This window comes from Pinus tabuliformis, chromosome 7, assembly GCF_031772625.1.
Source record: "Pinus tabuliformis cultivar Carrire ecotype Pingquan chromosome 7, CPIR1, whole genome shotgun sequence".
Lineage (NCBI taxonomy): Eukaryota > Viridiplantae > Streptophyta > Pinopsida > Pinales > Pinaceae > Pinus > Pinus tabuliformis.
The window spans coordinates 1,976,007,892-1,976,035,013 of record NC_142293.1 but is presented as its reverse complement, the minus strand read 5'-3'; the positions used below and the strand labels follow the sequence as shown (position 1 = coordinate 1,976,035,013).

The 27,122-nt window shown below is 39.0% G+C and overlaps 1 pseudogene; it reads right to left on the bottom strand.

The window, feature by feature from the left end:
• Window positions 1-25,722, bottom strand: LOC149256389 (golgin candidate 6-like; annotated as a pseudogene).
• Window positions 25,723-27,122: the final 1,400 nt, after the last annotated feature.

The following is a 27,122-nucleotide window of genomic DNA, read 5'->3' as shown; positions in this document are numbered from 1 at the left end:
TTAGATTCCTTCCAAGTCCGAGGCGCACCACTCTAGAGGCCATGTTTCCAACGCTGTCAAGATGGCATCATCAGTAGCAATAAATGGGAGCTTTGTCCATTCCTTTGTTGGATCCTTCCATGTCCAGACATGAATGTTGTGCATGTCTGCTTTAAACTCTATAAAGCTCTGCAGAGTGGCATACACTATGGGAGACAACCATGGTCTTCTATTGATCCACATCCAGATGCTCACCTCCATTAGCACCCAAAAAATCTTGGTTGTGTGAATCCGCTTTGTATCCTTATTGGCCCAGAGTGAAGCGTACTTCGCGGCCTTAGGTATGTCTTGGTCGATATGCAAGAACTGGCTATCTTCTGGTAGTTCACCTGCTACCAACAAGATGGATAAGAGCAACCATGCATAGTGGAAGGTCTTACCCTACTCTTGGGCCTCCTTGCAGTTCATCAAAAATTCCTCACAGAGGAACTTAGCCCAGTTGAACTAGACCCCCTCCGCACACTATTTGATTAGTGCAACCACAGGCACTGGTACTTCATCGGAACAACACTTCCACATTAATTTGCCAGTTAGGAGCTGGGTGGCTACACACACGCCTTTGTCCTTGATACTCACAATTGCATATATGTGCTTCTTCTTTTCTAGCTTGTATTTAGTTTTCATGGCTTCTGCGAGAGACAAATCACTGCTTTTACTAGCTATCTCCACAGGGTCCCTTCCCTTATAGGGAAGCTGAGAAATCCTATGAATGAGCTTTGCAGTGATGGGAATAGGCTCCTCCAACCATAGATACCCATCATGCACCAGGCACAGCAGCTGCCTGATGATGAAAATGGTGATGGGTGCGTGATGAAAGTAGGGTATCCATCGTAGATGAAGTAACCTGACCTTCTCCACACCGTGCAACCATTTTTCGCGGCTCCAACGTGATTACTAGCCCCACCAACTTTTGTTTCATCAATATTTCCATCGCCAGGTGCGGGAACTTCTCGCTGTCTACGAGGTCCCAATCTTCGAATTTCAAGGTAGGTACCCGGCTAAGGGGTGCACCTTCAAAACTAATTTCATCAGGGAGGAGCAGGGTCTGGAGTGCACTCTTCGTGGCCTCCAGGTCTTTAGCTGCCCTAACTTTCCCTTTTGATGGAGGGATGTACATGGGTAACTTCGCTGTGGAAGGCATTGGTGGGACGTCCTCCTCCATGCCGTCTTAGGCCTCTATTTGATCAATTAGGGCCTATAAGTCCTCCTCCTCTTTGTCTGATTCAACGATGAAGGCTTTTCCTTTCTCTTCCATTGATATCTTGCCGAACTGCAGGTTTCTTAGGGACACGCAGACTGGTCCCATAGTCTGTTTATCTTTCTTCGGTCGTGACATCTACATGATTTTGGAAATTTTGGTGCAACCACCGCTTCTCCATGCTCCTCAGTGGTATCTTTAGCAAATCTCACACCTAGCCTGGTAGCAGTCATCATGTTTGCACGGGATATGCTCTGTCGCATACTTAAAGATGGTAAGGTTGCTCGACATTCAATACTTTGCAAGTTCTATCATCTCAAACAACCAAGTGTTGTCTCTTAGTTAGTTCTTGGAGTTTTATAGCATCTTTTGAATTTAAATTCAACCGTTCCCCCCACTTCTGAGTCAGTAATGCATTCTTGGCGGTAGATTTTCCCAAATCTAGCTCTTAATTCGTATCTTAATTTCCCACTGCCCACTCCCTTTTGCCTTAAATTGGACATCTCATCATGAACAATGACATCAACAGTTACTTATCAGCCTACCCGCGCGGCAGTGTAGCCCCCTGTGCGTGGGTGTGAACCTTGTACCATGCTGATTCTACACGCACCTCCCTCACTGCACAGTTCCAAAACAGATACATTTATAGTCCCACACTCTCTTTCAACCATCTGGAGCACTGATATTGTGCTCCCTACGATTAGTCAGGTGGTCGCCCCACCTGTGTGAGACTGCCACTCACCTTCCAGCATAGCGCATGGACACTCCTCACTTTCCCTCATGACAACTGGCGCTGCGTGCTTTATCTTATGTGGTGTGCTTCCCTTGTTACTACATTTGGTAAGGTGTGGTCTCAGCCATGGTAACAAAATCATAAGTTCTCGGCAACAATCTTCTAATGCAGTGGTATGACCATCTGTATCTTGCCTTGTCATCCTTGGTTTATCGATGAGACATGCTTGTATGACCCTGTTTTCCAGTATTTTGATCTCAGTGTCCATCAACATGCTTCTCTTCCTTAATTGTACCCAATCTTCTTTGAGTTCACGAAGCCTAAGGTTCCCTCGTTGAATGGCTTCTCAAATCCTTCTATGGTCGTCCTCTCATAGTTGTGTGATTCCTTCATCATGGTCTTCACGCACTGTCATTACTGCGGGAGCTATTACATGTGGATTCTTCTTGGTATTCCCTTCAGAAATATCGAGTTCTACTTCATTCTGCACCTTTGGAATAATCTCCGCGCTCAGAGTTTTGCTCATGGTTCTATAAGCCCATCGAACCGCCAGCATGCGCTGGTCCCTATCACTTCATTTTGTCTGGTAAACCTTTTTCAGTACTCCGCCCACCCTATCGAATGCCTCGTCATGGGGAATTGGTAACACGTGTAGTCCTTTCTGCCATTGTGGTTTGTTCCGATTCTCTAGGCTGTGCACTTGTGCGGATTATAAAACATATGCCTGTACTCATCAGGATAGGTGGGCACACAAGTTGTTCCACCGAGCTGATTGGCTTTCGTTTGAAGTTGGGGTTTTCCAAAATGTAGGCGCATCATCCTTCTACATCCGCACCAGTCTTTAAAAGTTCCTTGATGTGTACCCCACCATCGTGTGGGTGTTGCACGCAGTGCCCACTTCAACGCATCGAACCGCTGCTGCTTTGGTACTGCATTTTCGAATTTTCTCAAGAATTCATCCACTGCTGCCAATCCATCATATGTCGGTAGCTCCCTTGCCTCTGTTTTCATGCAATGAAATGATTTAATCATCATGTTGTAGTTCAGCGTTGTTACTTCGTGCAGTCAATTCTGCCATCGCTCTATCTCTTCGTTTGAATCCGAAGTGCAGGAGCTTTCGCGCTCCCATGAAATCCTCCCATCTGCAGTCGGATTCACCCAATCCTCTCCTTATGCAGTGATCTTATAGATACAGTCTAGATCATCGCCACTGTCATCGTCGTGCACTAGTTCAGTGTATCGCATTCCCTTGGCCAGGTCCAGTGGTACTACTACGCGTAGTGTCTTTTTCTCAAAGGTCATTTTCACATCTTCAGATTTATGACTCCGTTCATATCGATAGCCCAATATATTCCTAGTAGCACGGGATAGGGATTGCTGTCATTGACAATCTCTGTCACTTCAAAATCTGCATATGCACTTGCACCCTTAATATCAACTGTCACCCCTTGAAATCTTCCCATGGGAAAAATCTTCTGTTGGTTCGCCATTCGTAACTGAATAGGAGACCATTGCAACAGGGGTCTGTCCATGCGTTCCCATGTTTGCTTCGGTAGTACATTCACGTCCAAACCCAGATCTAGGATTACCTGATCCATTTCGTATTCGCCTATTTGCACAGTCAACCTCATCTCCCTTCCTATGCATAACGCATGCTTTCCCAGTTTTCAGACCACGCGTAGTTCTCCTGACCCTGCGTACCTAGTGATCAGTTCCTGTATCCCTTTGACTGCCTTGCTGTCACACAACAGTTTCATGCATGTCTCTAGAAAGGTAGTGAGCATGGAAGGATCCATCCCTAGTTCTAGTTGATCTTTACTACCTGAAGTGGAGGCCTCTGTGAAGCTCTTCTTAGCTTCCATGAATGTCTCCTTCACATGTTCTAAATCAAACTCGGGTTCCTTTGTGGGAGCCTTGTGAACCCGAGCACTCTCTTCTAGCTGTTTCCCTTTATCATCTCCCATTGTCATACCACTCCTGAGCATCATATTTACATTTGGGTCTTCTTCATGTGGTTCAGACCTCATCATCTGTAAATTCTAGGTTAGAGGGGTTTGGAGTACCCCCTTTTCGCGCATCTTTGCTATCAGCAAAGGGAAATCTTCTGCCTCATGATCAAACTGACTATAGTACCAACATGATATCCTAGTCGGGTTCGTATAATCACGAGCATAATTCCCTGGCCCTTCGCAATTGTAGCAAATTATCTGACTGCGACCCCTTCCTAGTCCCATTCCACCTCGAACCCGACCGCGCCCCTGAAGCCCAACATGCGCCATCCCTACATTTAGGTCGAGAGCTCATGTTTCGGCCTGCACCCTGTAGGAAGGATTCTAACCCATCATTAGTTCATAGCTTCAACAGGTGCGTATATTTCTGCAACAGATGACAATTATCTGTGGTATGTTTTCCTCCTATCTGGAAAATCACGCACCATAATGCAGACGCCATGCTTGGCCCTGCCTATGCCTCCGGTCTTAATGGAATTGACCCTCCTCCTGCCAATTAGTTTCTGAATACTGGACAGTGATATTTGTCGTGGCCCTGGCCTTTGCATTTTATGCACCATACTTCCTCACGTGCCTTTGGCCAAGGTTCCCTATCTTGTCTCAAATTCTGCATTTCCAGACGCAGATTCTGTAGTTGAGCACGAATCTGTTGGACTCTCAATCCACGATCTTATATAGGAGTCTCATGCAACCTCATTGCCATCTCCAATGCTTCGGCCTGGGTAGAAAGTTTTTGTTGTGATAGCGCCATCGTTAAGTGTGGCATAAGCAAGGCCACAAACCATGTTCGATGTTGCACATTCGTTAACGTCATATTGGATTCACGGAATGTACTCTTCAACCTTTGGTCCAGATCCCAGGGTGTCTCGCCCGGGAGCATCGTGATCTCTTTAAACTTGATGATTGACTATGTCTCTGATTTTGGCCTGCTAAATTCCCTGTTGAACGCATTCTCGATCTCTGTAATTCTTGTGCTTGGGTGGTCATTAGAATGCTTGATATACCACGTTAATGCATGATCCTACAACATGCTCACCACCGTAGCCTTATTGATATTATCATTCACGATGCCCTGTGCTTCCCATACTGCTCTTACTACGAACTAGAATTGGTTTGGATCTTCATTCCCTACTCCTTTGAATACTAGTAGTTTGATCCCGCTCGCCATACTAAATTGTGGAGGTGGAGGAGGTGGAGTGGGTGGAGATGGAGGTGAGGGGGGTGAAGCGGGTGGTGGTGTGGGTGGAGGTGGTAAACGCGGAATGTGCTATCTTATCAAACTGACCGTGCTCCTCGGAGAAACCTTCACAAGCTCGTCCTCACTCTCCCGCGAGGGTGAAATTAAGGGGTTGTTTTCTAATTCTCCACTACTTCCGCTTCTATAGATCCTTCTACTCTGCGTAGTCCCAAACCTTAATTTATTCGCATAACCCACTTTTCACACAATAGCATCTTAATCAAAGTGTTCAAAGATTTAACATACTTACCTCGTGGTCCCTTGAGAAAACGTCGCTCTGCCTCACTTTAGCTGACGGTCGTGTCTACCACAAACTTAGTGATAAATCCTCCTATTATCCGGTTGAACCAGTGGTCCATAGCTCGCGCTATCTTCTCTTTCGAGGCTTCTAGTCTGCACACTAGTTCCAGAGTCCACACTATTGGTTTGTCAAGCCTACACCTTCCCTGGCTGTCTGCCAATTTTGTGATCCACTCATACAGCTTAGATGGAAAGGATTCAAACAATATTTCATGGATTTCAATGTACAAGTAGCAATCCAACCACTGCTCCTTAGATACTCGTAGATTTCTATTTTCCTGCGCCGCGAACTCGTGAATCTTCTTGTCCAACCACTCTTCAGTTTCTTTCTTTGTAGGGTTATAGTGGCACGACATCAAGCATCCTTTATGCAGATCCCAATCCTGACAATGGAACCATTTGTTGGCTTGGTGGGACCTGACCCAGGTTCGGAGATGATTTAGCTAAACAAATCCCGGTACTATTGGCCCTTCTAGCAATAGTCCACGGAGTGCGGATTGAGGTCTCACCCGAAGTAGTATGGGAGGGTGCTAGAACCAGGTTTCCGCACCCTTGGTATGTCTAATGGGATTCTAAAGGTCTGCTGTCTGACCTATTGTTGCGTGCACTTGTGATCCCTTTGTGACCTGCGGTGTGGCTTCCGCGTAGCCCTACTCGGGGCACGACCCATATAATACCAAAGTTCCTCGCTTATTAACCATTTAATTAGCCTATGTGTGTAAGATTTAGGGTTATTACAGCATATCCAACATTTATATAAGTGCATGTGATACATGAATGATCATAAACATAAAGAAGATAAGCACAAAAAGTACACAGAATTAGGAATCAACTTCTCTTTATTAGCTTTCTGTCCCGACTACAAACTTGACTCTGCCTTATGCACTTAGCCACAGGGGTCTACGCACTCAGTTGCGGACTCTACTAGGCCTCTGCACACTCAGCCGTAGAGCCTCTTCCTACTACTACAACCCAAGACACTTAGACTTATATTCTAAGCTCGAACCATTCCTTCGCTACTCTCTTTATTCATCCCTGACTTTACAACTTAGAGCCTTGCTCTATTTATACAATCCTATGGTCCATGGACCATGGTTAGGCCAACTTTACAGTAATTTACAATACAAAGTGATGGCTTGGGTGCAGGCGTTAAAGACAATCTCCCTAATCTACCTGCAAGTTCTTCTATATCTTGATCAATTTCCCTTTCTTCAGTTCTTGGCGCATCAGTCATTAAACTGATATTTCATTTCTTTTAAAAAAAACACCACGGTCATGTTTTATTATCAAACAGTGGCTTTCAGGAATTCTTAAAAGAAATATCCCTTTTTGTGGACTTACGCATACAACAAATATATATTCACGTTATATATTCCTCTTGCATCGGCGACGTTTATAGACAGAATTTTACCATGGGCAAAGGCTTGTGTATATGTATCGCATCGGTGATAGTTATGTATCGCCGCCCTCTATGCTAGTTTCGCCGATATATATATAAGTCGCAATCGCCAAAGCGATGGTCTTCTTCCCTTCGAATCAGCGGATCTGATGCACTAATACACGGCCTTTAATAAATCGGTGGTTCCACTTTTCGGCAGTTGACTCACTTAACAACTCTTCTACCTCCGAGATAACGGACCTAGCGATACATATATGTTGCAATTTATATTAATTCGGCTCCAAATTCGGAACTCGGCCCTTTGTCACGCTATGGCTCCTTTCAGACCAGAAGGCTTTGTAAATCGGGCATTCAACTATCAGTTCCAACGAACCTCTTGACGCCGATATGGTCTCGGATCAACGTGGGTAATAATTACGGTTATAAGATTTCAAATATACCACGGCCACTTAATGAAATTATGCAAGAGTTCTTGCTATAAGCAGAGACATATGCGCTATTATAAAATCGAGCCTGTATAAACCATAAAATGAAAAGGGAAACGATTCAATGATTAACATACAACATTTGCAGTGTGAGGAAATAGGAACCTTTCAACACCGTCGCACTATCCAATAATCGACAAGTACATATTACTCTACACATGCATATCACAGAGTCGTTTAATAAGAGACACCGAGAGAACAAATTTTTCCAAAATAATACTATGGTGCTCGCCCCTCTCTTCTGTCTGATGAGAGCTTTGCTGCCTCTTTATTTATAACTAAGGATAGGCCCTCTCGGTCCTTATCCGATACAAAGAAAAGCATGCTTTACAGGATGATTTAAATCTTGATAAGCTCTGTTACAAATAGCATGATTTATTGCTAGAATTTATTCTATTTTTAACTAAGAAAGCATAGAAATTGCAGGCTAAAGGACCCCACTCCCTTGCCTGTAAATTTTTTTGGATTTTTTGGAATAATTTGGAAGATTTTTCCCCTATGAGTCACATGCTTCCGCATCACAAAGCTTAGGGCAGACAACCCTATGACTCAATTGTACACTTCAGGCTTTGCGCTCGCAATTCGCGGAGTTTTACACCATCTTTGATCAAAAATTGGGCTTTGAGCCCCAGAACTTGCTGTGTGGGGGGTTCCATGCCCAACAATAAGATATGGATATTTAATTTGGTAATTAATTGGGGAGGACCATATCTTCTTCCAAGTAAATTTGAGCGGACATTTTGGGAATAAGATATGGATATATAATTTTGTAATTAATTAGAGAGGACCATATCTTCTCCCAAGTAAATTTGAGAGGACATTTTGGGGATAAGATATGGATATATAATTTGGTAATTAATTGGAGAGGACCATATCTTCTCCCAAGTAAATTTGAGAGGATATTTTGGGGATATGGATAATTAAATTGGAATAAATGGAAGGAGACTATATCCTATCAAAATTTAAATTTGAGAAGACAAGTTGGGAATTGAATAATAACAATAATAAAATTTATATCAGTAATAAATTTACAGTTTCACCAATGTAGGTATGTACCAATATTTCTTGATAATTATAAGTCAATATTTTCACGTAATTTAAACACTAATAAAATTTTCATGATAAGATTAAGTAGGGAATTACAAATATTAAAATTTGGAATATTATTGTTTTAATATTATTTAATCATAAAAAGTTTATAAATAAGGAAATATAAACTCCCATGGATAAAATATTGAACTTTACACTTCATAGATAACAAATTTTCGATGTTACTTGCTTTGTTGTAATGGACATACATGGCCAAAGAAAATATTTGAAATGACATCAATGTTGGACAAATTCGATGCTCTATATAACATGTTAACTACCATTTGTGTCGGTAGGTGACACAATCATTTGTATTATAAGTAGAAGGTTCGTCTTCTGTATTATAAGTAGAATGCCTTCTAACCAATCAATATTTCGACACAAAATCACATCCAACAAACTCATGGAAAAATGGTGCTAGGCCTTGAGACCAATGTGTTAATTTTTCCAAAATCAAGTTAGTTAGAGATAAATATGTTCATTAATTGATTTAATTGTTTTCCAAACTCAATGGAAATAATGTTACTTTTGTAATTTTTTAAATTGGGAAGCCCATATCTAGAAGGGTACCATGTGGATTGGATAGGGATTGGTGTGGGTTTGTGGTGTTTGTTGAACAATTGCCTTGGAGTTTACGTTTATGGCAATGCCTAGTTTCTATATGTGCAAATTACACCATACACAATCTAACGACCATATTTATGTTGCCAAATATTTCTCAACATAATATTTAGAAAAATATTATATTTTTATTTGAAATTTTGAAAAGAAAACTGTTAATAATTTATTTTGGAAATATTTTTTTTTGCAAGTATATAATTATGTTTTAGCAATACTTGTACAAAATAAATGTTAGTCTTTTATCAAACCATAAAATTGTGAATTCAATATATTCTAATTGTTATGATGATATTTATGTTCCCAAATATTTATCAACATAATATTTAGCAACATATTATATTTTTATTTGAAAATTTGAAAAGAAAATTTTTAATAATTTATTTTGGAAATATTTTTTTTTGCAAGTATATAATTATGTTTTAGCAATATTTGTACAGAATCAATGTTAGTCTTTTATCAAACTATAAATTTGTGAATTCAATATATTCTAATTATTATGATGAGAGTAACTAAGTGTATTTACTAAATAGCTATATAAAAAATATTTTGTAATAATAAATTTTAAAAAATGTTAAATAGGAAAATTAAAAATGAGCACTTATGGTGGCGATCCCTAGGAGGGACACGTAGCTGTGACCATTTAATTCTTTCGTTTTCGAATTAAATTCAGTGGCAGGGTTTTGGTATATGGTTTTAATGTGGTTTATGGTATTCTACCCTCCCTTTGTACTGGCCTCGGGCTTGCAACCATGGCTTATCACATTCGCCGAGGGTATTTGGAATTCATTCCTTCTTTGCTATGGTTTGGTTTGGCTCTGTGGGTGCTCGGTGCTTTCGCCTGGTTCTTGCGATGGTTGGTAAGTGTCGTGCCTTGCTTGTCCCGTATGGTGGTTTGTTATGATTCACTTGTTCCCTGTGGTTTGTTGGTGTTGTGCCTCTGTTTACTCTCTATGGTGATTCACTTCTCTGGTTTTTGGAGGGTTTTAGGTCATTTTCCACCTACAAGTCTATTTGTCTCTGTCGTTTGGCTCAAGCTTTGTTTCTACTCTATTTTGTGGTGATTTGTGTGTTTGATGTTGGGTCTAGTGATGGTTTGGCTCTGCAAACACAGGTTCCCACCTAGCTGCTGCACAGGATGGCTCGGTGAACTCACTCTCAGGTAATCCTCTCGTTTCGATTGCAATTTTACCTTTCATTTTTTAGGTTCTAATGTTTTGGCTCCTTGGTGAGCAGGCAGAACGTGTTCATGGCACTTCTGTTGGGAGAAACCCTCTGTTGCGGGTCTTGGCTCTCGTCCTCTGTCACAGAATCAGTCCTCCTCCAACTAAAACCCTCGCTCCTCTTTCGGTTTGCTATCACTATGTTTTGGTATCATGGCTCTATCTAACCGCTGCCTTGTTCTATGGTGGTGTGTAAGTCCTTTCGGTGGAACGCTGCTCCACGGCTTCGTCCTTGGGACTGTTCATAGGCTTAGGGAAAACTAGGGTAGGGTCTTTCCGTGGCTACAACTTTCTCTTTCTTGCTTTGTTGCTTGTTCTGTCTGTAATTGCTCTCTTGCTTGTTCTGTCTGTAATCGAGTATAATCCTTGGGGTTTTGGTTCCTCCGTGTATGTATGTGGTCTTAGAGGTGTTCATGCCCTCGCTGTTTGATTGGTGTTTAGCCTGTGGACTGTAATGTTTTTGGTTTTCATGTGTTTGGAACCCTCCACGATTTCCAACATTATAGATTTTCTACAATGAACATTGTTTGGTTCTCGGTTTGAGATGGTTCCTATTACAAGATTCTTATCGATGCTATTCGGATTCTTTCATGAATTTTTCACTGTCTTTCTTTCATTTCGATGCCTGAAACATCTATGCATAAGGAATAATAAAAACTACTCTACTTCCTTAATGACAGAATTTAGAATTGTTTACTTCTATAGAGATTCAAAATAATTGTAAATTACAATTTTTGAGCTCTCTCTCCTCTCTAGATGGCAGCCCCTCAACAAGCTCTAGTTTTTCCTTTTCAATGCATTATTAGCAATTTCTTTACAGTTGAGGAACTGTTCCTTAGTTACTTTTCAGTTGTCTAACAGTTTCTTTAAACAATTCCCTAACTAATCCTATCTTGATCTTCTTGCCTAATTTTAAAAACAAACAATGACTGAGTCAGCCTTAATTTTAAATGAAACAAAATAAAACAGAAACTCAAAATGTTTTTCTCTCTATCCAACAAAATAAAATAAAATAAAAACATTTCCCAGTTGTCTCCTTTTCACTCGGATGCTCCTGCATTAGGCTCCCAGGGTATATTAAACTCATGGCTCTGGTCCATGAGCTCTTCAATAGAGTACCCGATGCTTCGAATCTGGCCAGCATCTAACCAAGAACTATATTCAATAGGATGACCCTTCCACTTGACTAGATATGAGAAATATTCTTTCCTTTGAGTCCATCTGGCCACCTGGGTGTCTAGGATATGTTCGATCTCCAAAGGCTTTGTTAGGGGCATTTGTTTAATCCATGAATAATTCTCATTCTGGGTGTCCCGTGTTCATCTTTCTGAATTTTCTTCTTCATCTTCCACAATGTAGGGGTACAGATCTGCCACATTGAAAATGGGTGAAATTCCAATACCTGGGGGTAACTGTAATTCATAAGCATTCGCAAAAAAATTCCAAAGAATCCTACAAGGCCCAATTTTTTCCATTTCAACTTGTTGTATTTTCCTTTAGGAAACCTCTTCTTGTGTAGGTTTGCTAATACCAGGTCTCCTACATTGAATTGTACCTCCTGCCTTTTCAAATCTGCTTTTTGCTTGTATCTTTGGCGGCTATATTGTAATTTTAATTTCACTTGTTCATGTAGATCACTGATTGCCTTTGTGAAATATTCACCATTAGCACTCTTGCACTCCAACTGACCCAAATCCCATAACTCATGTACTCCACGTGGGTGCATTTCGTATAGGATCTGGAAAGGACTACTGCCCATGCTTTGGTTGGGCAAATCGTTATAAGAAAATTCTGCTTGTGTAAGCACACGATCTCACTGTCGAGAATTTTCTCCAACCAAACTCCTCAATAAAGTTTCCAGACTTCGGTTCACCACCTCGATTTTACCATTGGTCTGCAGATGATAAGCTAAGCTGAAGTTTAGTTTGGTATCTAATTTTTTCCATAAGGTCCACCAAAATGTCCTATAAACTTAATGTCTTGGTTCGAAACAATAGACTTCGGCAAGCCATGTAATCTAACTATCTCTGTGAAGAACAAATGTGCTACATGTGTGGCATCACTGGTTTTCCTACATGGAATGAAATGTGCCATTTTGGTGAAATGATCCACCATCACCATGATGGAATCAAATCCCGTTTGTGTCTTTGGCAGACCTAAGAGAAAGTCTAAACTGACTGAGTCCCATGGTTTGTTCGGAATAGGTAAGGGTGTATACAACCATATGTTCTGACTGTGTCCTTTTGCAAGCTGACACACTTTGCACCTAGTCACAAACCTCTGTACATCTCTGCACATCTTTGGCCAATAGTAAAAGTGGCTCAACTAATCCAAGGTCTTGTTTATGCCAAAATGCCCGACTAAACCTCCATTATGCTTTTCCTGGATTAAGTTCTCTCTCATAGAATAGTCCGAAATACACAACTGTCCTCCTTTGAACAACAACCCTTCCTGCATATTATAGTCCAGCCATGAGCTGTTATCTCTCCACAATGGATTTTGGAAAGCTTCATAAGCTTCCTTAAAATCTACATCTGCCTCATACAAGTCCTTAAGATGTTTGAATCCTAATACTTGTATCGTACTTTCCTGTAGGATCAAATTCCTCCTGCTTAATGCATCTGCCACTTTGTTGGCGTGACCACTGATGTATTTCAACACAAACGTAAACGTTTGCATGTACTCCACCCACTTCGCATGTGTATGGTTCAGCTTATGCTGCTGCATAATATACTGTAACGCGGAATTGTTTGAAAATAAGACAAATTCATTGGCCAACAGATAATGTCTCCAATGCTTTAGTGCTTGAACCACTGCATAAAATTCCCTGTCATAAGACGTGTACTTCTTCTTGCTTTCATTTAGTTTCTCACTGAAATAGGCTGCTGGTTTGTCCTCTTGGCTGAGTTCTGCACCAATGGCTATTCCACTAGCATCACAACGAACTTGAAAATGTTTGTTAATGTCTGGTAATATCAAAATTGGTTTTTCAGTAATTTTTCTTTTGAGTAATTGAAAACTCTTCTCTGTCATTTCTGCCAAATGGAAAGGTTGATTTTCCTTCTTAATGTTGTCCACCATGGGTGCACAAATCCCACTGAAATTTTTAATAAATTTCTGATAAAAACTCGCCAATCCATGAAAACTCTATACCTCAAACAAACTTTTGGGAGACGGCCAGTAAACTATGGCTGCAACCTTTTCCGGATCCATTTTTAGTTCATTCTCAAAAATCACAAGTCCCAAATAAATTAACTCTTTCTTGAAAAAGGAACAATTCTTTAAATGTATTAGTAATTTATTTTGCTGCAATTTTTCCAATACATAGCTCACGTGTCGAAAATTCTCTTCCTTCATCTTGTTGAATATAAGTATATCATCCAGATATACAATCACAAATTTACCAATGAATTCCTTCAGCATCTCGTTCATCAACCGCATGAACGTGCTGGGGGCATTGCTCAATCCAAATGGCATAACTAGTGATTCGTATAAGCCTTCATTAGTCTTGAAAGTTGTCTTCCACTCGTCACCTTCTCGAATTCTGATTTGGTGGTAGCCACTTTTCAGGTCTATTGTTGAAAAGTACGTTGCTCCACTTAAACAATCCATCATATCATCCATCTGAGGTAAAGGAAACCTGTACTTGATAGTGATCTTGTTAATGGCCTGGGAATCAGTGGACATTCGCCACTCACTTTCCCAGTTGTCGCCTTTTCGCTCGGATGCTCCTGCATCAAATTATAATAATGGAAAAATGGAAAAAGAAATAACAAAAATAAGTGTGCTAATAAAAGATTATGTGTGTTTATTTACTAAAAATATGGGAAAAGAAATAACATAATAATTATAATTAACTCATTTAAAATTTTTAATAAAATATTTAGATGTTATTTTAAATTTATTTGAGATTGAGAAAAATCAAATTCTTGATAATTTTTTTATATTTAAAAAATATTTGGTAATTTTATTATCAATTAAGTTATTTTAAATGTTAATGAAATATCCATATCACAAAAATTAGTTTCCAATTTATTAAAAATTAAGAGAAACTAAATCCTTGGACACTACTTTGTTAGAAATTATAGTTGATACATAAAATTAAAATAAATAAAAATTGATTTTTACATTACATTGTATTTTACTTTATAAAATTATATTGTTAAAGATTTAACTGATTATTTTTAATAAACTTTGGACTTTAAATAGCTTTATGAATTTATATTGTTTATATTTCATGTTTATATATAATTAACAATTTTTCTTTTCTTTTATTTTCTAAACTATTATATTTGTCCTACTAATATCAAATAAATATTACATTAAGTTTTTATTTTATTAAAACTAATATATGTCCACGGGTTCTTAGATAAACAGTGATAGGGTTATATGTTAAGACGCTCCTCGATGTGAAGTCATTGGTTCAATTGTGTGCTTTGTTAAGACACTCCTTGATGTGAAGTCACTGGTTCAATTGTCTATCCGGGATGATATATTAGACATGATGAAAATGTTGTCATGCCAAGCTTACAAAAAAAACTAATATACAGATTACATAATATATTTATGTATTTAATTAATTATTTTTTAATATTATTTAAAAAAAACTAACTTATATATAGATATATATATCTATCTATCTATCTATATATATATATATATATATCTATATATATATATATATATATATATATATATATATATATATAGATATATATATATATATATATATATGTATATATATATAGATATAGATATATATCCCTAATATTATATTATTCATCTAATGTTAGAGAGAGCACATCTCTTTTCATTTAAATCATGGAAAATATATGGTTTGCATTAAACTAGAGAAGGGGAGGAACTATTGTGTAACTAGAATATGAAAAAAATAAAAATAAAACATACAAATATTTTTCATTGTAAATGAATCCGATAAATTATTGTTGTGCTTTGAAGTATAACACTAAAGTTATCAAACAATTACTTTTAGTCATGATATGAAAGAAAATATCTCTCGTTGTAAGTGAATCCAGAAAATTATTATTGCACGTTGAAGTATAATAATAAAGTTGTCACGCGATTACACGGTTATCTAATTGTGGATCCAAATACATTCGCAAATGGTTAAAATCCATGAGTCATAAAGTTCCTTGTATAAACATTCTATTTAAGTAATAGTAAGGACCATGCTTACCTAAGTCATTAAGTAATCCTACGGAGGATGCTCCACATGGACTACTCTACAATGGAGGTAAGTGTGGGCTGTTGTTCCACATGGAATGACAACTGGGCAGGGGCCTATGAAACTTCACTCTCCATGCCTACACCCCTTGTCATGTCCTCCTCTATATCCTCTACATGGTCAGCTCTCCCCCTGGGCTGGCCCTAAGGGCCTGCACCATGCCTAGCCCGCCCATGTTGTCGCAACATATCCAACACCGTACTAGGACACCAATGCTTCCAAGGAGAAAGAATGCCTAGTCCCCTCCCACAGTTATGGCTTCTCCAGCCCGTCGTGGAAGATGAGTGCACCTAAGAGTTATTGTAACCACCCCACAACCAAAACACTGAGCACAAATCCAGTTGTTGTCTGCCCTCATAGAAGGGTCCTTTGTAGAACTACCTATGGATGGGGCCTATTATCACTCTGTAAATTTCTCCAAGTTGAGGAGAGAAATCCCAGGGGTAACCACAAACCAATTTTAGGCTAAGGTCCAGCCCCCCTAGCCTTGGAGAGGACTCTCTCACTATATTCTTCTATCAAGAAATTGAATGACTGATGGGATTTGGATTTTAGGATGGTTATGATAATCAGAGGATGGTTTAAAGTTTTATTTTTGATGGTAAGTGTATAGGGAAGGACTACATAAAATCATAGCATTGTTATAGGTTTGAATGAATCAGGGATATGGTGCAATTCGCACAGGTAAAGGTAGACAAACATATGGGTAATCGATCAAATTCATTGTAGTAATAGTGTGAATGGGAGGAAAGGGAAAAATGACAACTTGAGCATCCATACAAGGATGAATTCAACTTTCTAGGGAAGAAAATAACACATATATAATGATCAGCTAAAATTTGTCAAAGAAACTCTTGAATTCTGAGAAAATTTTCAAACATGAGCATGAAGAAATTTACTATATGAATTTACAAAAACTATAATCATATTTGAAAATAATACATATCATGCAACAAGAGAAACAATATACCAATAAGCCAGACACATGTATCATTGTATAAATATGCACATGCCTTCTTCAATTCATTCAATAAAAGATACAAAACTTGCAGAAGCGTAGTCGAGCTTGTAACACTCTCAACCTAAAACCTTTTACATCTCCTTCATCATTAAATGCAATAAGGAATTTGAGATTGCCACTCTAGGTGGTGGAATTCATTACGCAAAAGTTTAATGGGCTAGTTACAATGCATCTCCAGAAAAACATGAACTACCATATAACAGTTATCACAATTTAGAAACATCATTGATTTAAAACTTAATTTTTTTTAGAAAAATCATGTCTAAACTTATCAACTAAAATAACTTATCCATGCTTATCTGACCACTAAAATCACTTCTATAAGGTCCCAAAATACAAATTTGTAAAAATAACCATAATTGGTATACTTGCGCAGCAAGGTGAAATAAGTTTCCAACTTAGCATGGTAGTAGGATGTACTAGATAAATTTGAGCAATTGGTGTGCTTGAGATTATGTTGTGGTCATGTAGAACCTTTGACATACCTTCTTCAGCCTTTGCAGACCTCCCAATTGACTAATTGCAACTTGCGTCGCAAAAATGGAATTCTGAACATGTACTAGCAACTCCCTCTCCAAATTGATTTATAGTGACCATTCACCATCTCATTCAAACTTGCATTTCCCAGCATACTTCAAACCTTCCAAAACTTCGAATTTACAAATCAAATTTCAAAAACAATATCAAAATTTTGTCACCAAGAAATTTTGGAAAATGGGTCTCCAAGTGACCCCTGTAATTCCCAAACTGTGACATGTGTACACAAAATGCGCGAGGTTTTTGTTATATGGCCCATTCTTGACACAAACCTTTTTAATTTTTTTAAAATTCACTTCCATATATTAGAAATGTGTGCCGAAAACCAACGACTGAAACAAAAGGAAAATAGAGAATTTAATTTTTTGAAAAATAGGCCTCCAAGAGCATTGCATATATCCAAAACCATAACACCTATGAATAAAATGAAGGAGTTGTTGTTTCTTTGGACTGTTCTTGGAAGAAACCTCTTTCATTTCTTTCGAAACACATTTCCATTTGGTAAGAAATATATTTTGAAAATGATGACTAAAACAGTCAGTCTTGCAGCAAATTCGTAGCAAAGTGTAGCAAACCTCCATGGTTGATATGGTTGTAGATGGTTTTGTGCAAGGTTGAGTGTGTATATGTGCTTGAGATGACCTGGTGATGATATACCACCCTATGAGTGTGTCCCTCCATGTTTGAAGACCTCCAAATTGGTTGTTCTCATTTTGTGCAATATTTGTGCAGCAAAGGTTGAATTTTGAACTAACACTGAATTTTCCTTTGCTTAACTTTGTATCTACTTCATATTTCCCAGCAATTTTCTTGGAAGTTGAAATCTGAGCCTCACATTTCATTTTTTTTTAGCTTTCAATGTTCCAATTCTATTATGATATTCTTGAAGTTCTTACCAAAAATTATCAGCTTCAATTCTTGAAGAGATTCCATTTATCGCTTGCACCTTGCTATCATTTCCATTTATATATGAGTTTGAATCAGTGGTAAATGTAACGCCCCCTCTTGTCTTTGCAAGGTCATCAGCCAAAGCAACATTTCAGCCAGGAAGATCATGCATCTTATGGAATTTTTTTTCCACAAAAGACTTTATGCGAACAATATAATCACTGTCACTTTCTTCATCATTTTGTTCCAAGTCTGTTGGAATGATTGAAACCTTGATTATTGGAGGGCTAAAGAGCTCTACAATATGTTCCCTTACTACAGGGCTCCAAGTGTTTAATAAATTTAACAAATGCTGCATCATAAAATGAAGTCAACAAAGGGTCAAGGTTACTTCTTCCACTCTCAGGAGTATAAGAAATTTTTTGCCTATCTTGTACATCTGAAATGTTGATAGCTTTAGTAGTTGTTGATCTTATCAATGGTTTTGGTAGCCTTGATGTAGAAGTTGCTAAGACAAACAACAAACTTTTCTTCATTTCCTCCCATATGTGGAAATAATCTATGAGTCAAATCCTTTGGTTGATTGCATCAACTACCATGAAGGCATTTTTGTTGTCCTCAGTTGCTTTGTTGAATACAATACACTCCCCTAAAAGAATAGCAGTCAGGCCAGTGACATGAACACTTGTTCTTTCTTATATGTAAGTGGAGAGGAAACTGCAAGATATTTCACTATGTGTGGCATGACAAGCTCTAGTGTTGATAACAATGAAATTGGAACCTATAATTGGATGCAAAGAACTCGCTCTTTTCACTGCACATTCTTCTTCAGAATATGAGATAGAATACTTGCATCCCTACATTTGGCCTCAAGGTCATTTTTTCATTTTGAACATTAGTTGAAACAAATGAATGAACAATAATACTTCCAACAGATATATGAGTTCCATCTTTAGTAAGGTTTCCATCATCCATATTTGGCTGTGGTAATGGAGTTATTGTGGATGAAAGCATGGTTTGTCCATCTGGATTACCCTCACAAAAGCACTTGAAAACGTATTCATCTACAATACATTCTTGTAAGCTTGATGTGCAAAGTAAAATTCTCACAGATGAATTCAATGTAGGCCATTCCACATCAAGACCCTCTCCCAAGACTTTAGAATTTTACAAAATTGAGCTTTAGGTTCAAAGACCCCTTTATGATATGAACCTTTAAAATTGGGGATGACAGTTTATGACACACACAAAACCTTTCACATAGAAACCTTTCGACTATGACACATATTGATTCATAGGTGAATCTTTACAAACATACCTCCAAAATGGAATAGTAAGATCAGAAAACACTCTGATTCTTAGACTATAGGGCCCTAACAAGTCTGACGCACTGCTGCCTCTCCAACTTCCTAAGACAAAAATATGAGCTAGAACAACACTCTCCCAAGAAAGGAATAGAGCCAAAATAACCAAACCTGGACTAGGAAAGTCAGGCAATGAGTAACTGAAGCTTATAGAAATAAATTTGCTTAACAAATTGCTGCTTATGGCTCGTTGTCGCTAGCCAAGAATGAACACTTCTACATGACTATACACTATCAAGGCTTCATTCTATAACTTAAGCACACCTAGGATGCTCCCCAAAACCCACTCTCTGGGATCCCACATAGCCCTAAAATTCACTCAAATAGAGATCATGCTACAACCATACCCTCCACTACCAATTCCCCTCGTTACAAAGCTAACCATACCAATGGGAATACACAGGTGAAACATCCGTGCACACTTGTTCAAATTGAAACTGCCCACCCTCCCTCCCATACCAAGAAGCATAATATAAAAAGTTTATCAAGGGTCAAGAATATAATGAATGTGAACTGAGGCAGGAGCATCAGAACACCCTTAGTCAAAATTTAAACTCAAAGCTATGAAAGGGGAAATGTGGACAATCATTTTAATCAGGGCCAATTCTGTTCAAACAGAGCTAAATTGATGGAATTGATAAGTCTCTAGAAGGCTTGATTAAATGTAATTATATGCCATACATGCGAATAGAGAGATTTAGGGGTTTGATTGAGCGATTGTGGGAGAAACTCATGGATCTTAAACGATTCCTACCTTTGTAATTTCCTATATAAGAGAGTCTGTGTTGTATGAAAGGGAGAGATAGTGTATGCAATGTAGCCATAGGGAAATTTGTGATTTGGGCCGTGAGGCCTTAGCCTGTAATTGAGTTCTGTATATAAATAAATATGCGTGTTATCTAGATTTCGTGTGTCTGTGTACTGTTTATATATACATTCTTTACTGTAAGTTGATAAATTGTGTGAGTGAGTGTAAACGATGAAGTTCCTATGAACTTTGCCTTAGAAAAAGTATGGCAGAGATAAATTTGTGGTGCAATGCGACACCGATAAGCGAATGAGAGATCCATTGGATTTGAGAACAAATCAATAGAGGAGAGTATTCAATCGAAACTGGAGTCGATTGAATAGCACAACGGAAACCGTCAGATTGGCTAGATCGACAGATGATATTAGCAGAAGATGAATGGCGGAGGTAAAACCACGTGTTAGCAGAAGGATAGAGTGGTCTTAAAAAGACAGTAAGCAGTATCTCACACGCCCTAAAGGTGGTAACTGGTATTTCTAAATTCTATGTGATTAACCTTAGTGGTTGACATGTAGCACGAGAAAACTACTTTTCTCATGCACTCTTGACTTGATATCAGTCATGCTTAATTTCATGTGAGATTGTGCAATAGTTGTTGGATCACGTAGGATTGATCAACAATGGAGATTGTTTGGGCTAGTTGGTGAGCAGACGATGCGATATCCGTTGGATCTAGAGAAGTGAGATCAACAGTGCATATTGAAGTGCTCGACTTGAAGAAAATTCAAAGTGGGACCGGCGGTGATTGGTTAGGTTTGTTGAGAAGTCTGCTAATTGAAATGCTTCTGACGCATATGTGGGCCCATAACCCACAGGTTCACATGCGAATTATGTAAATATGCAGTTTCGCTACATCAAAGTGGTATCAAAGCATGGAATTTTTTTTCGTGCAAAACAAGGAGGTACAGTTATGTTGAAGATTGGAGAGTTTATGGTCTTTATATTATCGTACAGGTAGTGACATAAGAAGGTGAGAAGATTGCAGCAACCTAGAGCCAAGAGTGCTCAAATGGTTCCAAAGAAGAGAGAACCAGAGAGATGTTGAAACACTAAGCTCAAAGGAGAGAAGCTTGGTGAGGTATCGTGTAGCAAGGAGGACTTGTTACTGCAGAGGTTTTGTTGTAGCTCACGGAAAGATCATAAAGGCAATTCCACAGAGGATGTGGGTAGAATTGCTAAGGGATGAAGAAGGCATATGACCAGGAGGTCATAAAATTTTTGTACCTCAGGAGTCTGATGTAGGAGCATCGGAACACCCTTAATCAAAATTTAAACTCAAAGCTATGAAATGGGAAACGTGGACAATCATTATAAATCAGGGCAAATTCTGTTCAAACAAAGCTAAATTGATGGATTTGATAAGTATCTAGAAGGCTTGATTAAATGTAATTATCTGCCATACATGAAAATAGAGAGATTTAGGGGTTTGATTGAGTGATTGTGGGAGAAACTCATGGATCTTAAATGATTCCTCCCTTTGTAATCTCCTATATAAGAGAGTCTATGTTGTGTGAAAGGGAGAGATAGGGTATGCAATGTAGCCGCATGGAAATTTGTGATGTGGGCTGTGAGGCCTTAGCCTGTAATTGTGTTCTATATATAAATGAAATATGCATGTTATCTAGATTTCATGTGTCTATGTACTATTTATATATACATTCTTGACTGTAAGTTGATAAATTGCTTGTGTGAGTGTAAAGGACGAAGTTCCTATGAACTTTTCCTTAGACAAAGTATGGCAGAGATAAATTTGTGGTGTAATGCAAATTCCACTGATAAGGGAAGAGAGATCTGTTGGATTTGAGAAGAGATCAATGGAGGAGAGTATTCAATCGAAACTAGAATCAATTGAATAGCACAGCGAAAATCATCGGATTGGCCAGATCGGTGGATGATATTGGCGGAAGATGAATGACGGAGATCAAACCACATGTTAGCAGAAGGAAGGAGTGGTCTTGAAAAGACATTAAGCAGTATCTCACACGTCGTAAAGGTGGTAACCAATATTTCTAAATTCTACGCGATTAACCTTAGCGGTCGACACGTAGCATGAGAAAACTACTTTTCTCGCACGCACTCAACTTGATATCGGTCATGCTTAATTTCATGCGAGATTGCACGATAGCCATTGGATCACACAAGATTGATCAACGGTGGAGATCTTCTGTGCTATTTGGTAAGTGGACGACGCAATATCCGTAGGATCTAGAGAAGAGAGATCAATAGTGCAGATTGAAGCGCTCGGCCTGAGGAAAAGTCAAAGTGGAACCAGCGGTGATTGGTCAGGTTTGTTGAGAAGTCTGCTGATTGAAATGCTTCTGATGTATACGTGGGCCCATAACCCATAGGTCCACACGCAAATTATGTAAAGATACAGTTTCACTGCATCAAAGTGGTACCAAAGGAGGGAAAGGTTTTTCGTGCAAAAGAAGGAGGTACAATTATGTTGAATATTGGAGAGTTTATGGTCTTTATATTGTTGTACAGGTAGCGGCATAAGAAGTTGAGAAGATTGCAACAACCTAGAGCCAGGAGTGTGCAAATGGTTCCAAACGAGAGAGAACTAGATATATGCCAAAAGACTAAGCTCAAAGGAGAGAAGCTTGGTGAGGTATCGTGTAGTAGGGAGGACTTGTTACTGTAGAGGTTTTGTTGCAGCTCACGGAAAGATCATAAAGGCAATTCTACAAAGGATGTGGGTAGAATTTCTAAGGGATGAAGAAGGCATATGACCAGGAGGTTATAAAATTTTTGTACGTCGGGAGTCTGATGCAGGAGCATCGAAACACCCTTAATCAAAATTTAAACTCAAAGCTGTGAAAGGGGAAACTGGACAATCATTGTAAATCGGGGCAAAATCTGTTCAAACAGAGTTTTATTGATGGAATTGATAAGTCTCTAGAAGACTTGATTAAATATAATTATCTACCATACATGTGATTAGAGGGATTTAGGGGTTTGATTGAGTGATTGTGGGAGAAAATCATGGATCTTAAATGATTCCACCCTTTGAAACTTCCTATATAATAGAGTCTATGTTGTATGAAACGGAGAGATAGGGTATGCAATGTAGCCGCAGGGCAATTTGTGATTCGGGCCATGAGGCCTTAGCCTGTAATTGAGTTCTGTATATAAATGAAATATGCATGTTATATGGATTTCATGTGTCTGTGAATGGTTTATATATACATTCCTTTCTGTAAGTTGATAAATTACGTGTGTGAGTGTAAAGGACAAAGTTCCTATGAACTTCTCCTTAGACAAAGTATGGTAGAGATAAATTTGTCGTGTAATACAAATTCCACCGATAAGCAAACGAGAGATCCATTGGATTTGAGAACAGATCAACGGAGGAGAGTATTCAATTGAAACTGGAGTCAATTGAATAGCACAACAGAAACCATCAGATCAGCTAGATTGACGGATGATATTGGCGGAAGATGAATGGCGAAGATCAAACCACATGTTAGAAGAAGGATGGAGTGGTCTTGAAAAGACAATAAGCAGTATCTCGCACGCCCTAAAGGTGGGAACCAGTATTTCTAAATTTTACATGATTAACCTTAGCAGTCAACACGTAGCATGAGAAAACTACTTTTCTCGCACGCTCTCGACTTGATATCGGTCATGCTTAATTTCATGCGAGATTACACGATAGTCATTGGATCACACAGGATTGATCAACGGTGGAGATTGTTCGAGCTAGTTGGTGAGTGAACGACGCGATATCCGTTGGATCTAGAGAAGGGAGATCAACGGTGCAGATTGAAGTGCTCGGCCTCAGGAAAATTCAAAATGGGACTGGTAATGATTGGTCAGGTTTGTTGAGAAGTCCACTAATTGAAATGCTTCCGATGTATACGTGGGCCCATAAGCCACAGGTCCATGCATGAATTATGTAAAGATGTAGTTTCGCTGCATCAAAGTGGTATCAGTGCAGGGAAAGGTTTTTCGTGCAAACGAAGGAGGTACAGTTATGTTGAAGATTGGAGATTTTATGGTCTTTATATTGTCGTATAGATAGTAGCACAAGAAGGTGAGAAGATTGCAGCAACCTAGAGCCAGGAGTGCTAAAATGGTTCCAAAGAAGAGAGAACCAGAGATATGCCGAAAGACTAAGCTCAGAGAAGAGAAGCTTGGTGAGGTATTGTGTAGTAGGGAGGACTTGTTACTGCAAAGGTTTTGTTGTAGCTCATAGAAATATCATAAAGTAAATTCCATAGAGTATGTGGGTATAATTTCTAAGGGATGAAGAAGGCATATGACCATGAGGTCATAAAATTTTTGTACCTCAGGCATCTGATGCAGGAGCATCAGAACACCCTTAATCAAAATATAAACTAAAAGTTGTGAAAGGGGAAACGTGGACAATCATTGTAAATTGACGCAAATTCTATTCAAACATAGCTAAATTGATGGAATTGATAAGTCTCTGGAAGGCTTGATTAAATGTAATTATCTACCATACATGCGAATAGAGAGATTTAGGTGTTTGATTGAGTGATTTTGGGAGAAACTCATGGATCTTAAACGATATCTCCCTTTGTAATTTCTGATATAAGAGAGTTTGTGTTGTGTGAAAGGAAGAGATAGGGTATGCAATGTAGCTGCAGGGCAATTTGTGATTCGAGCTATGAGGCCTTATCCTATAATCGAGTTCTATATATAAATGAAATATGCGTGTTATTTGGATTTCGTGTGTCTCTGTACTGTTTATATATACATTCTTTACTGTAAGTTGATAAATTACGTGTGTGAGTGTAAATGACAAAGTTCCTATGAACTTCGCCTTAGACAAAGTATGGTAGAGGTAAATTTGTGGTGTAATGTGAATTCCACCGATAAGCAAATGAGAGATCCATCAGATTTGGGAATATATCAACGAAGGAGAGTATTCAATTGAAATTGGAGTTGATTGAATAGCACATTGGAAACTGTCAGATCTGCTAGATCGACGGATGATATTGGCGGAAGATGAATGGTGGAGATCAAACCATGTGTTAGCAGAAGGACGGAGTGGTCTTGAAAAGACAGTAAGCAGTATCTCGCGCGCCCTAAAGGTGGTAACCAGTATTTCTAAATTCTACGCGATTAACCTTAGCAGTTGACACGTAGCACGAGAAAACTAATTTTCTCGCATGCTCTCAACTTGATATCGATCGTGCTTAATTTCACACGAGATTGTGCGATAGCCATTGGATCACACGAGATTGATCAACAGTGGAGGTCATCCGTGTTATTTGGTGAGTGGATGACGCGATATCCTTTGGATCTAGAGAAGAGAGATCAACGATGCAGATTGAAGTGCTTGGCCTGAGGAAAAGTTAAAGTGGGACCGGTGGTGATTGGTCAGGTTTGTTGAGAAGTCTGCTGATTAAAATTCTTCTGATGTATACGTGGCCCATAACCCACAGGTCCACGCACGAATTATGTAAAGATGTAGTTTCGCTACATCATTAACTTATCGAGACTTTTGTCCAAGTGACACCACTTGGCATGACTGCCCTCCCACCTACCATCCTTCGTCATCTGTCCCAATATCGCATGTGGAGAATAAGAGCCCATACCTCTTGTTCTCCCACCCCAATAAGAGTGTATTTTAATATTAATATATAAAATAAAATAAATTTAAAATTATTTTCAAATATTATTTATAGTATTTTGTCTATAAATATGAATTATATATCTAACCACTTTTTTATTTAAGATAAAGACAATTCAATATCAATGTTTGGTTTCTTTTTAGTAAATTACATAGGCTTGTCATTATTCTATCACATTTTTGATATGTTAAGTATGGTTTGAAATTTTTGTAGTATTTTGTTAACGATTATATTGAATCAAAACTTCATAATGGGGTATATGAAATTCTTTTCTCCAATTGAACAGTGTATATAAGAAGAAATAGAGTATGTAATAAAAAATAAGTTAAAAGAGTATAACATATATATACAACATGAGATGATCAAGAAATTTGTCATTATTACCCGGATGCGGGTGTCCACACTTGTTATTAAAAGCCCCATGACACAGCCACATGGACGCAGATGGAGGAGCCAGACCATGCGCGTGGAGGGCGGTGGAGAATTCAAGTTGTTAAGCTGCAGGACGGCAGCATTTACTTCGACTCAGAGCCGACGGGACATTGCTCTCAGGCGAACGCAGCAGAGGAGAGGTGAGGCATTTATGCCTGGTATGTGGGCGCAGAGTTCTAAGGAGAGAAGGGGAGGCGCCAAAAGCCTCCCACACGCAGCAATCATGGTCGTTCTTCTATTAATTGAGTCCAGCAATCGTCATTCGGCTCATCAATGGCAGTTTAATATCCTTGGGCATTACAGTGAGCTTGGCTCTCAGGATTTGGGAAAAATGCCGGGGGATAGAGGCATCCCCAGAAGAGGGGGTAGATCTGGCGTGAGAGTTAGTTCGGAAAGGGGTAGTGTGCAGCCCCTTTCTCCTGTCAATGAAGCGCCCCCTTCTCCTTCTGACACAGACAATTCTGAGCAGGAATGTTGGCTCCCTCAGGGAACTTATCAGTCCTTCCGTTTTCGTTTCCCAAGTCGCCTTGTTCGCCTAGAGGTAGTGGTGAATTTCTATGTGTTTATAACGGAGGAGGACCCTAGCTGCATAAATTCGGGTTCCCCCTCCAGAGCTCATGACAGTGATGTCTTTGTCGCGGACATGGAGGAAAAGTTTACAGAACGCGCCGCGAAGTTGGGATGTTTGCTTCGAGTGCTCTCGCCCGGCCTGCAGAAATTAGGGAGGATTCAGGCAACGATTTGTCCATTCAGGAAATCATGCAATTGTCAGATTTGAATGCTGTGGCAGAAGTCTCAGGTAACCAAGCTCCTCCTGATCCTGAAGACGGGATGGTCATTTGGGTTGATTCTCCAAGCCATGGTGACAGCATCCAGACGGAATCGACTAGCCAG